The 14,422-nt window shown below is 37.1% G+C and overlaps 1 pseudogene; it reads left to right on the top strand.

The window, feature by feature from the left end:
* Nucleotides 1–3,313: 3,313 nt before the first annotated feature.
* On the top strand, nucleotides 3,314–12,941 carry LOC123847049 (peroxisomal membrane protein PEX13-like; annotated as a pseudogene).
* Nucleotides 12,942–14,422: the final 1,481 nt, after the last annotated feature.

Here is a 14,422-nt window from a genome sequence, read left to right as displayed (position 1 = left end):
AGACATTCCATGCTCATGGATTGGAAGAACAAATAATTTTAAAATGTCTATGCTAACCAAAGCAATTCACACATTTAATGCAATCCCTATCAAAATACCAACAGCATTTTTCACAGAACTAGAACAAACAATCCTAAAATTTGTCTGGAACCACAAAAGACCCTGAATAGCCAAAGCAATCTTGAAAAAGAAAAGCAAAGCTGGAAATGTCACAATTCCGGACTTCAAGCTATATTACAAAGCTGTAGGGAACAAAACACTACGGTACTAGCACAAAAACAGACATATAGATGAATGCAACAGAACAGAAAACCCAGAAATGAATCCACAATTATATGGTCAGTTAAACTTTGACAAAGGAGGAAAGAATATGCAATGGGAAAAAGTCTCTTCAACAAATGTTGTTGGGAAAACTGGACAGCTACATGCAAAAGAATGAAACTGAGCCACTTTCTTACATCATACACAAAAATAAATTTAAATTAAAGACATAAATGTGAGACCTGAAACCATAAAAATCCTTGAAGATAGCACAGGCAGTAATGTCTCTAACATCAAGTTTAACAATATTTTTCTAGATATATCTCCTGAGGCAAGGGAAACAAAAACAAAAATAAACTAGATGATGAATGAAGAGGTGGTAATATATACAATGGAATATCGTTCAGCCATAAAAGAATGAAATCTTGGATCTTTATCCATTCATGTATCGATGGACACTTGGGCTGCTTCCATAATTTCTTAGCTATCATAAATAACACTGCAATAAACATAGGGGTGCATGTATCCCTTTGAATTAGTGTTTTTGTATTCTTTGGGTAAATACCCAGTAGTGCAATTGCTGGATCATAGGGTAATTCTAGTTTCAATTTTTTGAGGAGCCTCCATACTATTTTCCACTGTGGCTGCACCAGCTTGCATTCCCACCAACATGCACAAGGGTTCCTTTTTCTCCACATCCTCTCCAACTCCACATCATATATATATATCCATATTCACACAATGTAATATTATTCAGCCATTAAAAAGAATGAAATCTTGCTATTTGCAACATGGATGGAGCTAGACAGTATAATGCTAAGTAAAATGAGTCAGAGAAAAATACTATATGATCTCACTCATATGTGGAATTCAAGAAGCAAAGCAAATGAGCAAAGAAAAAAAAAGACAAATCAAGAAACAGACTCTTGACTAGAGAACAAACTGATAGTCACCAGAGGGAGAGGTGGGGGGTTGGGTGAAATAGGTGATGGGGATTAAGGAATACACTTGTCCTGATGAGCACGAGGTGTTGTATGGAATGGTTGTATCACGATTTTGTACACCTGAAACTAATATAACACTGTATGTTAACTATACTGGAATTAAAATAAAAACTTCATAAATAAAAAAATTTAAAATATTAAAAATAAAATAAAAGATTTGGCTTTTAAGCTTCAATAACTGCAAAGATGCCAAATAAGCAAAGTCCTCCTATACCCATCAGATTATCTGTTCAGTGTTCATTTTATCAAAATAAATCATGAGCTCAAAAAAATATATATTTATATATCATATTCAGTTTATTATTAATATATTAATGTTGCATTTATTAATTGTGTTCTAAAAGTAATTATAACGATCCCACAACCCGGATTTAAGTACTTAAAGCCTATGGACACAGGACATTTAAAAGCCCAATCCAAATTTATATCCATATGTTTACTCCATTCAGTTATGATAGAGTAATAAAAGACATTTAAGGATGAGACTATGTTACATTAATAGGATGAAATTCTATGGAGGGTGTGGAATGGAAAGGAATAATAGGAAATTTCCCAGTGATAATGAAGTTATCATGTTACACTAGGGTTTTTAGCCCCCATTATATACATTTAAAGAAATGATGTGACTTTTATATTTTTAAATCAGTATTTATGATATGCTAGAAATTTAATACTTTACAACTTTTTAAAATTATAAAATTCTATATATATTAATTTTAAAATGTGACAATTAAAAAATAAAAGTAAAATGTTTGTGTATCCCTTCTCTCAGATCCCATTCCTAGAGGTTGCTCTTTAATTGGCCTTTAATTGGTGCAAGAATGTCACACGGTTTTTAGAGTTCCCCAGATTATTCTAGTGTGTAGCCAAAATTGACAATAGCTGTAGTCTAAAAACAGTAGTCTCTCTCAATAGGATAAGACTGGACAAGGAGCAGGAAAAAATGAAAGCTGCATTGTTTACCACTTACCTGAGAGTGTTAGTTGTCTGGCAAGTAATGGTTTGCAAGGTTTAGAAAAATACCAAATCAATAGTCCTTATAGAACTTGAGCACAAAAATGTTAACCGGTACTATGGCTGATAACTATGGTGCTTTGCAATGATGAAATGCTATTATTTGCTAGGCACTGTGCCAACTATTATAAGTAAATGACATTATCTCACCTGTAGATAATTCCAGGCCTGGAACACTAAACCTCAGCAGGTATGGTGAAAAAGAAAAACCCCAGGTGGTAGTAATTCAATTATACATTAACTGACCTTTGCCCCTGGGCTCATCTATTAGCCTTTTTTTCATAGCAGTATTTCTTTTTGCTTACTGTCCCAAAATTCAAGTCTGCAATTTAACTGTTTTCTACTTCCCTATTCTCCTCTATTCTCATTTTCTGCCTTAGCTGTGTCTTCTTCTCTCTCTTATTTCTTGTTATGATTTATAGTACAGTGTTAAAAGATGGGACTAGCATTTAACCTCGAAGGCCAAATTCCACAATTCATTAACCAAGTGACCTAGTAAAATAATGTAAAATGAGGGTCATCATTACCTTGTGCAGTGGGCCGAATGGTACCGACTCCAGAAGAAAATGCTCACATCCTAACCCCTAGAACCTGTGAATATCACCTTACATGGTAATAGATGTGATTAAGTTAAGTATCTTGAGAGGAGAACCTTATCTCAGGTTATCTGAGTGGACCTAAAATGCACATCACATGTGTGCCTGTGAGGGAAAGGCAGAGGGAGTTTTGAGACACGTAAATAGAAGAAAAGGTGATAAGAAGACACAGCAGAGAGATAAAACCACCACAAGTCAAAGAATGCCAACAGCTACCAGAAGCTGGAAAAAGCAAAGAACAAATTCTCCCCTTCAGCCTTTGGAGGAATTACAACCCTGCTGAACCATCGATTTCAGATGGATCCCAATACTATTAGGGAATAAATTTCTGTTGTTTTAAGTCACAGAGTGGCAATTTGTTACAGCGGCCATGTTGGTTACCTCCCAAGCCAAAGAATAAGCTCAGGAACGTACAAATGTTTTGTGAACTGAAGTGCTATGCGAATACAAGCTCTCCTTACTGGTCATTTTTACAAGGACCTCCGAGGCCGTGCAAATAGCCATCATCATGAATCAGTCTTCATGAAACAGAGGTAAGAGTTGTTCCTGAGGCTTTCCTGTGTCTTTGTATACCTTTCCCCTTAATCCTTCTCTTCCCCCATAAAGCTTAGTATTTCTTTTAGTGGTTGTGTGGATATTGCTAATAATAGCAACTTCCAAAAAAAATGAATTAGAACTACCTTAGCTGTGCCTCTTAAATCTTGCTAGCAATACTCTCTTTATTCCAAGATCTTATGTTAGTCCAGGATTTAGAGCAGGTTTTCTCAATAGCAGCAAGATTGACACTTGGGACCAGACAATTCTTTGTTGTGGGGAATATCCTGCATATTGTATGTTTAGCAGCAGTTTTGTCTTCTATACATTAACTGCCTATATAGTATTGCCCCATCAAAATGCCTCCTGACAAAAAAGGCCAAATATTCTGAGGGGCAAAATGCCAGCCCTCCCTCCTATCCCCACCAGGTCAAGAGCCACTTGTTTAAAGAATGATCACACAGACTGGCCAAAGATCTAGTAGGGCTCTACTCCTGGTAGATAACCCCAATCTCCATTCATAATAATATTAAGATCTGTCTTAGATCTAAAGAAAGGATATATCTCCTAGTAGCCTACTGATTGATCATTAAGTTAATCTTTTTGATAATTTCATCAGTGTTTTTCAAAGTATGATCAATATTCCATTTGTGGCAGAATCATTTGAGCTTCTTGTTGATCTACTGAGACACCCAGAAATTTGCATTACATGTTTTGCAGATGATTCTTTAATTTGTTAAAGACTGGTTTTGATGAACTTCAGACTCTGGGTGGATGCTGTTCTTTGTTCCTCTTTCTTTGTTCTAGAACCTGATTCTGGTTCCCGCAAAAAAGTTCTTCACACTTATTGTCAATTGAACCCCAATTTTAGATACTACAACCTAGCCTTTGCCTATAGTGACATCTCAGATCCTATATCCTCACTCACAGTACTGATATATCACCTGTCTGTCCCCAGTAGTACAGTCTCCTTAGGTGTACTCTCAGATTTCCTTAGATGCACATTCAGACCTCTGTATTAAGAGTTAGCTCAACTACTGCCTCAGCAACCTTTTGGTGTGGCCAAGTGGCCTCAAGCTGACATTAGCCCCTACCTTAAGCTCTTGCCCTCGAGAGTTAACAGCCCACAGAATCACAAGTAAATATAAATTCCTGATATGACTCCCTCAACCACTCTTGCAATAAGCATTCTCCTCCACCTCCTAGGACCTTCCCCTTGTGTGCCAAGACTCCCAGAATTTTACCAAAATCTACCCTTTTCTGGTTTGAGTTAACCAATCTGAACTTAGCCTAGGAACCCCAAAGCACTCCATCCAAGTACCCTAATAGAAGTATATGCCCAGATCCTGCCACGCTCTCTCTCTACCTGCACTCGGCCATGACCTCCCTGCATGGCCCCTCTAGGCATGCAGAGTACCTCCTCTGGGACCTGTGAGTAATAAACTTCTCTATTTCACTTTCTCTTAGAGTCTTTTGTTGAACTCTCCAGGCTTATCATCTGACAGCCCAGAGCTATACTTAACAAATGTTAATTTAACAAAGTCACAACACTATGATTATCTCTATACAAATTAACCCTTGACTCTATCCAATGTAGCAACTCTCAATCCTCCCAGTTTCACCATTTTTGTGTATATGCCTACAATCTAAATCCTGGCCTTGTCTTGCCTCTTTAACTCTGAAAAACGATAGCCTAGAGAGGCAAGAAACCCACAGATCTAGCAGAGAAATGGCCAAGTTGAAGGAAACAGATCCTTCAGTATTCCCCATCTTGGTTGCCCAAAGAAACTTGGGAATAATCTTTGATATCTTTTTCTGCCTTATCTCTCATATACCATCAATTATCAAGTCCTATGAATTCAACCTCTTAAATATCTCTTTAATCAACCTCATTCTCGCCATCCTATATAAGCCCTTTGGATGTGCTGTTTCCTCTGTCTGTCTGGCTGCATTGTAGCCACTTCATTGTTAGGTTAACCCATAATCATGCTCCAAAATGCATCAAGAGCAAACTTACATATCTGCCAAATGCAAGTTAATATGAAGATGTCACTGATAAGACAAAACAATGGAAATACCAAAAGGCACCAATTTTACCATAGATTCAGTGCAATCTCTATCAGAATCCCAGCTGACTTCTTCACATAAATTGACAAACTGATCTTAAAATTCACATGGAAATGCAAGAGGATCCAGAATAGCCAAAACAATCTTGAAAAAGCTGAACGAAGTTGAAGTATTCACAGATCACTGTTATAAAACTTACTACAAAGCTATAGTAATTAAGACAGTATGGTACTGCCATAAAGACAGACATACAGATCAATCTAACAGAACTGAGACTTCAAAAATAAACATATGTATCTATGGTCAATTGATTTTTCACAAGGATATCAAGACAACCCAATGTTGTCCTTTCAACAAATAGTGCTAGAACAACAGATATCCACATGCAGAATGGGATTATATATCTAAATGTAAGAGCCAAACTATAAAACACTTAGAAGGAAATATATGGGGGTAAATCTTCACAAACTTGGATTTGGCAATTGTTTCTTAGATATGACACCAAACGCATAAGAAACAAAAGAAAAAATAAACTGGGCATCATCAAAATTAAAACTTGTGCTGCAAAATGATATCACCAATGAAGTAAAAAGACAACTCCCAGAATGGGAGAAAATATTTGCAATTCATGTATCTTACAAGGGATCTGTATCTAGACTATATACTCTTCATAATAAAAAGATAACTAACCCAATTTTATATAGGGCAAAAGATCTGAATAGACATTTCTCTAAAGAAGATATACAAATGCCTAGTAAACACATGAAAAAAATGCTCAATATCATTAGTCATTATGCAAACACAAGTTAACAACACAAGGATAGACATTTCTCTAAAGAAGATATACAAATGCCTAGTAAACACATGAAAAAAATGCTCAATATCATTAGTCATTATGCAAACACAAGTTAACATCACAAATAAGTATTATAAAAAGAACAGATTGGGTGGGGGTGGGGGTAGGCAAAGTAGGTAAAAGGTAAAAACTTCTACTTATAAAATAAATAAGCCCTAGGGATGTAATGTGCAGCATGGTGACTATAGTTAATAATACTGTATTGCATACTGAAAGTTGCTGAGAACAGATCTTCATATCACAAGAAAAAAATCTTTGTAACTATGTATGGTGACAGATGTTAACTGGACTTATTGTGGTGACCATTTTGCAATGTACACAAATAACAAATCATTATGTTGTACACCTGAAAATAATGTAATATTATATGTCAATTAAATCTCAATTTTAAAAAAAGAAAAAAGTGTTAGCAGGGATAGGGAGAAATTAGAACCCTTCTACGTTGCTGGTGGAAATGTAAAGTGGTACAACCACTTTGGATAACAGTCTGGAGTTCTTGATGGGGTTAAAAATAGGTATCAAATGACCCAGCATTTCCTAGGTATATACTCAAGAAAAGCAAACATCCGCACAACAATTTATACACAAATGTCATAATAGTGTTACTCATAATAACCCCAAAGTGTTATTCGTAATAGTCTAAATGTGTCAGTTGATTAATGAATAGATAAAATGTGGTATACCTATGCAAGGGAATGTTATTTGGCCATAGGAATGAAGTATTTATACAAGCCAAAACAGGGATGAATCTTGAAAATACTATGCTGAGTGAAAGAAGCCTGTCACAAAGGCTACATATTTCATAATTTCATTTATATGAAATGTTCGGAATAGACAAATACACAAAGTAAATTAATGGTTGTGGTAGCCTAGGGCTGAGGGTAGGGGATGGACAGGGTTTCTTTTGGGAGTGATGAAAACATTCTAAAATTAGATTGTGATAGTTGCATAACTCTGTGATATACTAAATAAAAACCTCAGTTGTATGCTTTAAATTATATAATATGTAGACTATATCTCAGTAAAGCTTAAAATGCATCAACCAAAAAAGTGAGATTTAAATTTCAAAAGTGCATCAACTTAAAATATGAACATTCCTTCAAATATGAATTCCTCCTATATCTTCTGATAGCTGGATGGTCAACTGTCAGCATCTCAGATGTATCTTTGACCTCCCTTCCACAGACCATGTCTCATATTCTCCAGGTTATCTGGTGCACTCCAGCCACACCATTCTCCTGTCTATTCCCTAAATGCACCACCTTTTTTTCCTGCCACCATTTTAAGGAATCAGTCATAAGTGTACATGCAGACTTGTGAATATCGCAAGGGTGAGCTCAAAGAGAAACATATTCATATGGTAAAAGAGAAAATTGTAGATTCCTTCGGGATATAAAATATTAAAAGTGAGTTCTGGAATAACAGATAAGCATACTTGTGTTTTGAAATTTTGTAGTTTTATTTAAACTAATTATTGGCTTCTTGAAATTTTGTTCTTCAGATTTCAAAATGATACGGTAACTAAGAGCGAGGGCTCTTATCCCAGTATCTAGATTCAAACTGTGGTTCTGCCACTTCTTAAGAAAGTTACTCAATGTCTGGTAACTCAGTTTTTCTCATCTGCAAAAAATGAAAATGATAGTACCTACCTCATCAGGTTGTATTAAAGACTAAGTAAGTTCATATAGAGTGCTTACAATACCTGTAACAGTAAGTATTCAATAATTAACTAAAATGGAAGACAGTACAATATAACGGTTAAGAGTCAGATCAAAAAGTGTTTGAATCCTGGCCAACCTCTTAAGAGCTCTGGGAATATGAAATCTTGTTCATAGTGTTCTTTTCCTTTCCTCAAAATATCTGTGCATATTTCAGTTCTGCACTTAAAAATTACTTAAGGGGCACCTGGGTGGCTCAGTCGGTTGAGCATCTGCCTTCAGCTCAGGTCATGATCTCAGGGTCCTGGGATTGAGCCCCACATCTGGGCTCCCTGCTCAGTGGGGACTCTGCTTCTCCCTCTCCCTCTGCCCCTCCCCTCTGCTCGGGTATTCTCTCTGTGTGAAATAAATAAAATCTTAAAAAAAAAAAAAAATTAGCTGAGGTCCTGATCTCAGGGTCCTGGGATGGAGCCTGCTCAGCAGGGAGTCTGCTTCTCCCTTTCCCTTTGCCCCTCCCCAGTCCCTGCTTGTGGTTGCTCACACTCTCTCAAATAAATAAAATCTTTAAAAAAATTATTTAAGTAATATCTAGAAATCAAAACATCGGAAGGGTAAGAGAAGTCTCACTTCCTACCCTCCCACCCTCGTTTCTATCCCTCAGGCTAGCCACTCCACTTTTCAGGTTTCAGTTTTGGTTATAGCTCTAAATAACAATTTTACCTCTTTTATTTACATATAAGTAAAAGATGAAAATTTTAATCACTCCTTTCCTCCAATTTTATAATTTTAGCTCTTCTACTGCTGAATAACTTTAAAAGACACTTAAAAATATTTTTCTCAACCAACCAATTTTAGAAAATACCTTCACTTCCTTCTGAATTATCAGTTATACTACTACTTTAGTAGTTTTCTTTCTAGAAATTTGTCCATTTGATTTGTTGGCATAAAATTGCTCTTAGTATTTCTTTATAATCCTTTTTATTTCTATACAGTCATTAGTAAAGTTCCCTCTTTCATTTCAGATTCTAGTAGTTTCAATCTTTTTTCATAGGTTGATCCAGACAAGTTTGTCAATTTTGTTGATCAGTTCAAATAACCACCTTTTGGTTTCATTGATTTTTCTCTATTGTTTTTCTATTATCTACTTTATTTTCTGCTCTAAATCTTATTTCATTCCATCCACTTGCTTTGGGCTTAGTTTGTTCTTTTTCCAGTCTTAAGGTGAAAGGTTAGGTTGTTGATTTGTGCTCTTCTATAATGTAGGCAGTAGAAGCTATACATATTATCCCTCTGAAGCATTGCTTTAGCTGTATTCCCTTATGGTACATTGTCTTCATTTTCTTTTTTCTTTTTTTTTTTTTTTTCCTCCCATTCCCCACCGCACACAAAGCCCTTCCATTGTCTTCATTTTCATTCATTCCAATGTATTTTCTATTTCTCTTGTGATTTATTTTTGACACATTGGTTATTTAGGAACGAATGTTTAAATTCCACATATTTATGTATTTCCCCAATTTCCTTATTTTTTCATTGTGATTATTTTGCATGATTTTAATCTTTTTAAATTTACTGAGGCTTGTTTTATGACCTAACATATTGCCTAACCTGAAGAACGCTCCATATGCCTTGAACAGAAAGCAAATATGTCTGACTATACATGGCATAAAGGGAAAACAGTCCTCAGCTTGATTCCATGATTCAAACAGCATTAAGCCTACTGGCCAAGGTTTAATTTGGGGATTCCACACCAGCAGAGGTCCTATCTCTTTCACAGGAAATTCACATCTTACTATATGTGTTAAAAGTAGCCTGGGGTTAGCTAGAAACAGTATTTATCGGCCTTTTTCAAATCATGGCATTCAAAAAGTGGTTTTATTCACAAGGCATACTGGAGTAAATAGAAGCAGCTCCTGACTCTGGTTCTTCCAAGCAAAAGCCTAACTACACAGAGGTGAAAGGAATACGTAAGCACACTCATAACTAGAGTAACCATATGCTCCAGGTTGCTTATTGTCCAGGTATGACTACTAATTCCTGCTTTTTCAAAAAACCTCCCAGCTTGGATAATGGACTATAATTACCCTGCCTATAACCCACTCAGAGTAATACCAGCCCCTACTACCAGGTTGGGAAGCCACACTACAGTACTACTCCCACCAAACAGTTCTCAACCCCAGCTGCACGTTATTTTACCAAGAGAACTTATAAAAGCCAATGCTTAGTTCTACCCTCCAGATTTTGACTTTAGGTATCTGCATGTTTAAAAGCTCTAGGGTTGATTCTTTTGAGTAAGGGTTAAGAATCATAGCACATAGTTTGGATAGAGCCCACCATACAGTATCATATCATTCTACTTTCGTTAGCTGAGGCAAAATAAGGAGAAACAAACTCTAGCCTGTCCATTCTGACTCCCCTTCTGCTCCACCCAACCCCAATTTCTCTCCAACAACCTTAAGGGATAACGTTGTTACCAGCCCCCACTACTCAGTACTGGTGAGACCTCGATGTTTTTCACTCACCTTACGTGGTTTGTTTACATTGGCACCAGTGAACTCCTATTAATCCCTACCCATCCCCTATCTTCCAAAAATACCTAGAAATTAGTGCTCTATTGATGGCACGGTTTCTTGTTTTCTAATATTGCTATATTTGTCTACTTGTTTTGCATTTCTTTAGCCACTTTAATGAATTTTGGAAAAGGAAAAGGGAAGGCTTCATCTCACCATTTTCAAACTTTTTTTCATCATTTGGTTTTTATAGAGAGCAATGGCTAGTTCTAATTATTTTCTTCATGTACATTTTTTTGTTCTTAATATTCAGCAACAAACTTCATCAACAATCAATTCCCATTTTCCATTGAAAAAGAGGGACACTTCCCTTCTGAATCCAAGATAACCCTGTCAATAATAGTAATGGCTAAATGTGACATATCTCACCATCCATTCAAATTGTCATTCAGGCTCTTATTACAGTAGACAAGTAGGAGCTTTGCAAAAGTAAAGACTGAGGGTGAGGAGATAGCTTTGGGTAAATATCCTGAGTTGTTTAGGTCTAACATATCTGATACTAAGTTTACACATAATCATATGTTGTTAATGTCAAAATTAAGAGAAAATTTCTATGCCTTTAACAAATCTCCACTACCCTCACCTAAGTACTTTTGTAGTCAAGGCATAAATTCCCAAATGGTAAAAAATACTGGCCTCAAAAAGCATAAAACACAAACAAAAAAAAAACTACTGGCTTCTACCACCAGTAAAACTAAGTACCTGCCACCAGTAAAATTCTTGTTCACCTTAGTTACATAACTACTGAGGACCTGTTCTACTGGTGACTGAGGAAAAAAAATCCAAAATTGGTAGCAAATGCTCATAATGCTTCAACAATTTCTGAAGGATTAATAAACAAATTTGGACCCCTCCTCTCATCACTTAATCCCACCCAATTCAATGCACAAAATTTCCAGTATAAACAAGTAATTTAAATAGAACCTTAGAGAGCATGGCCTGGGAGCTGAGCAGAGGCAGAGGAGATGGCTTCCCAGCCGCTGCCTCCCCACACCCCCCACCCTCCCCCGGAAACCCTGGGAGACCCGCTGAGTTCCTGGGGCCAGGCCAGGACTAGGACCTGGCCCCACTTTGCAATCTGCTGATTTGGGTCCTACTTTACTGACGAGCCCTGGCCAACCAACACTTACCAGAGTGCCCCCACCTATTCTTCCAAGGCCATCCCAGCAGACAGGAAGCAGCAATGTAAGTACTTTCAGACCTGCTTATAGCTCATTTTCTTCAGGATATGGTACTTATGGACATTCATTTTCTGGAAGCTATAGCCCTTATAGTTATGGATATAATGGGTTGGGCTATAACCGTCCCTGTGTAGATGATCTGCCACCTAGTAGATTTGTTCAACAAGCTGAAGAAAGCAGCAGGGGTGAGTATCGTGCATGCATTTGCCTCTGTCAGTATGATGATGGATGCTACCTTTTCAGCTGTCTATAAGTTTCAGGGCTGTATTGGATGTAGCAAATCACTTTTCCCGATTAAAAATACATTTCATAAAGGTTTTTTCAGCTTTTGCCTTAGTTAGGTCTATAAGGTATCTTTAGAGACAGTGCAGTGGATGATAGTTTAAGAGGCTCTGAGAATGAGGACCTTTGGGCAGAAAGTGAAAAACTGTGGCTTGCCTTGGTGATAAGGACAGAGCAGCTAACTCAGCAAAATCTTGGCCAATATTCTTGTTTTTTGCTCTTTTTTTTTTTTTTAAAGATTTTATTTATTTGACAGAGAGAGCACAAGCAGAAGGAGAGAGAGGGAGAAGCAGGCTCCCTGCTGAGCAAGGAGCCTGATGTGGGACTTGATCCCAGGACCCTGGGATCATGACCCAGGCCGAAGGCAGCCGCTTAACCGACTGAGCCACCCAGGCGTCCCTTGTTTTTTGCTCTTATCCTTGGTGGTGGTCCTTACCTCATCTGGAAACTGCTGTCTACCCATAACAATGAAGTAACAGACAACACCAACTGGGCAAATGTGAGGATGACCATATAGCTGATTTTGCTGCTGTATCTGAAGAAGAAATTTCTTTCCACGCTGGTGATATGCTAAACTTAGCTCTCAAAGAACAGCAACCCAAAGTGTGTGGCTGGCTTCCGGCTAGTCTTGATGGTCAAACAAGACTTATACCTGCTAATTATGTCTAAATTCTTGGTAAAAGAGGTGGAAAAGCAGTGGAGTCCAGCAAAATTTCTAAGCAGCAACAATCTTTTACCAATACAACACTAATTAAAGAAGCCACACCTACTGATTCTTTGGATGAACAGGAAGCTGCCTTTGACTCTATCTTTGTTGAAACTATTAAGGTTCCAGTTGCACCTGATTCCACTGGGAAAGGTGGAGATAAACAAGATCTTTGGTATCTTTCATGTTTGCCTGCAATTGAACTATACTTTTAAAAAATTACTTCTAGGGGTGCCTGTGTGGCTCAGGTGTTAAGCGTCTGCCTTTTAGCTTGGGTCATGATCCCAGAGTCCTGGGATTGAGCCCCGCATTGGGATCCCTGCTTGGCAGGAAGCCTGCTTCTCCCTTTTCCTCTCCCCCTGCTTGTGTTCCTTCTCTCGCGTTGTCTGTCAAATAAATAAATCTTTTAAAAAAATTACTTCTAGGGTGCCTGGGTGGCTCAGTTCATTAAGCGACTGCCTTCGGTTCAGGTCATGATCCTGGAGTCCCAGGATCGAGTCCCGCATCGGGCTCCCTGCTCAACAGGGAGTCTGCTTCACCCTCTGACCCTCCCCCGCTTGTGCTCTCATTCTCTCTCAAATATATAAAATCTTTAAAAAAAATTACTTCTTACAAAGAAATTAATCTACAATCCAATGAACACATTTGTTAATGGCTATTCCAGGTATTTTCCTGCTAGAAATTATTAAAGTTATACACTAGCATGTTGGTCTAGTCACCTGGTTACATTTTACAAGTTACTGGACCTCACAGTCCAATTTATTTCACCTAGATTTTAAGATTATGGAGATTGCTATCATTTTCATCTGTTATTTGAAAGTAAGATTGATGAACTATAGAATACACCATTTGCTACAGTAGGGCTCTTTAATGCTTTTTAAAGTTAGAGCTTAAGGGCGCCTGGGTGGCTCAGTCGTTAAGCAACTGCCTTTGGCTCAGGTCATGATCCCAGAGTCCTGGAATCGAGCCCCACATAGGGTTCCCTGCTCGGCAGGAAGCCTGCTTCTCCCTCTCCCACTCCCCCTGCTTGTGTTCCTCCTCTCGCTATATCTCTCTGTCAAATAAAATCTTTAAAAAATAAATAAAGTTAGAGCTTAATTGATTTGGAATCCTCAGAAATCAAGTGATATATAAATATGAGAACAGGCTAAAGCCTTTTTTTTTTTACAAATTTAAACGGAATAAAAATTTTCTGATCTGTGTATAAATAAATAAATAAATCGAACCTTAGAGATGGCTATAACCAAGTTTTTTAAATTAAGGCTGGTAGTTGGCAGCCTATATAATAAAAGGTCACTGTGTCAAAACTATACACTCCCTTCCTTCTTCCCACATTTTATACAGGATTTGTGGGGAAGGAGAAATGAAACTGGATAAATTCTAAATTCAGGCAATACAAGCAAAAAAGAGTAAATTCAAATACTTTGTTGCACATCACCTAAGTAAATCAGAAACCATTTTATAGAAGGGTGTTTCAAACGATGTTAAAATGAAAAAAATGTTTAGCTTATTTAAAATTCTTGCTTAGGGTCTATTTTAAATATTTAGTTCCTTAGCCAGTAAAATTTTTTAAAATATTTTAAAATGTATTAAATGGTTTTGTATCTTATTTGCCATTAAATATAATAAATGATTTAATCAATTATCAAAAGTACTTTGTGAACAATGTGAGAGTCTGATGAAAGCAGCTTTGTAT

The sequence above is a fragment of the Mirounga angustirostris genome, unplaced genomic scaffold, assembly GCF_029215605.1.
Source record: "Mirounga angustirostris isolate CCGP_5_RB_7025 unplaced genomic scaffold, mMirAng1.0.hap1 SCAF_6, whole genome shotgun sequence".
NCBI lineage: Eukaryota > Metazoa > Chordata > Mammalia > Carnivora > Phocidae > Mirounga > Mirounga angustirostris.
The sequence above is the reverse complement of the archived record's forward strand: the minus strand, read 5'-3'. Positions and strand labels throughout refer to the sequence as shown.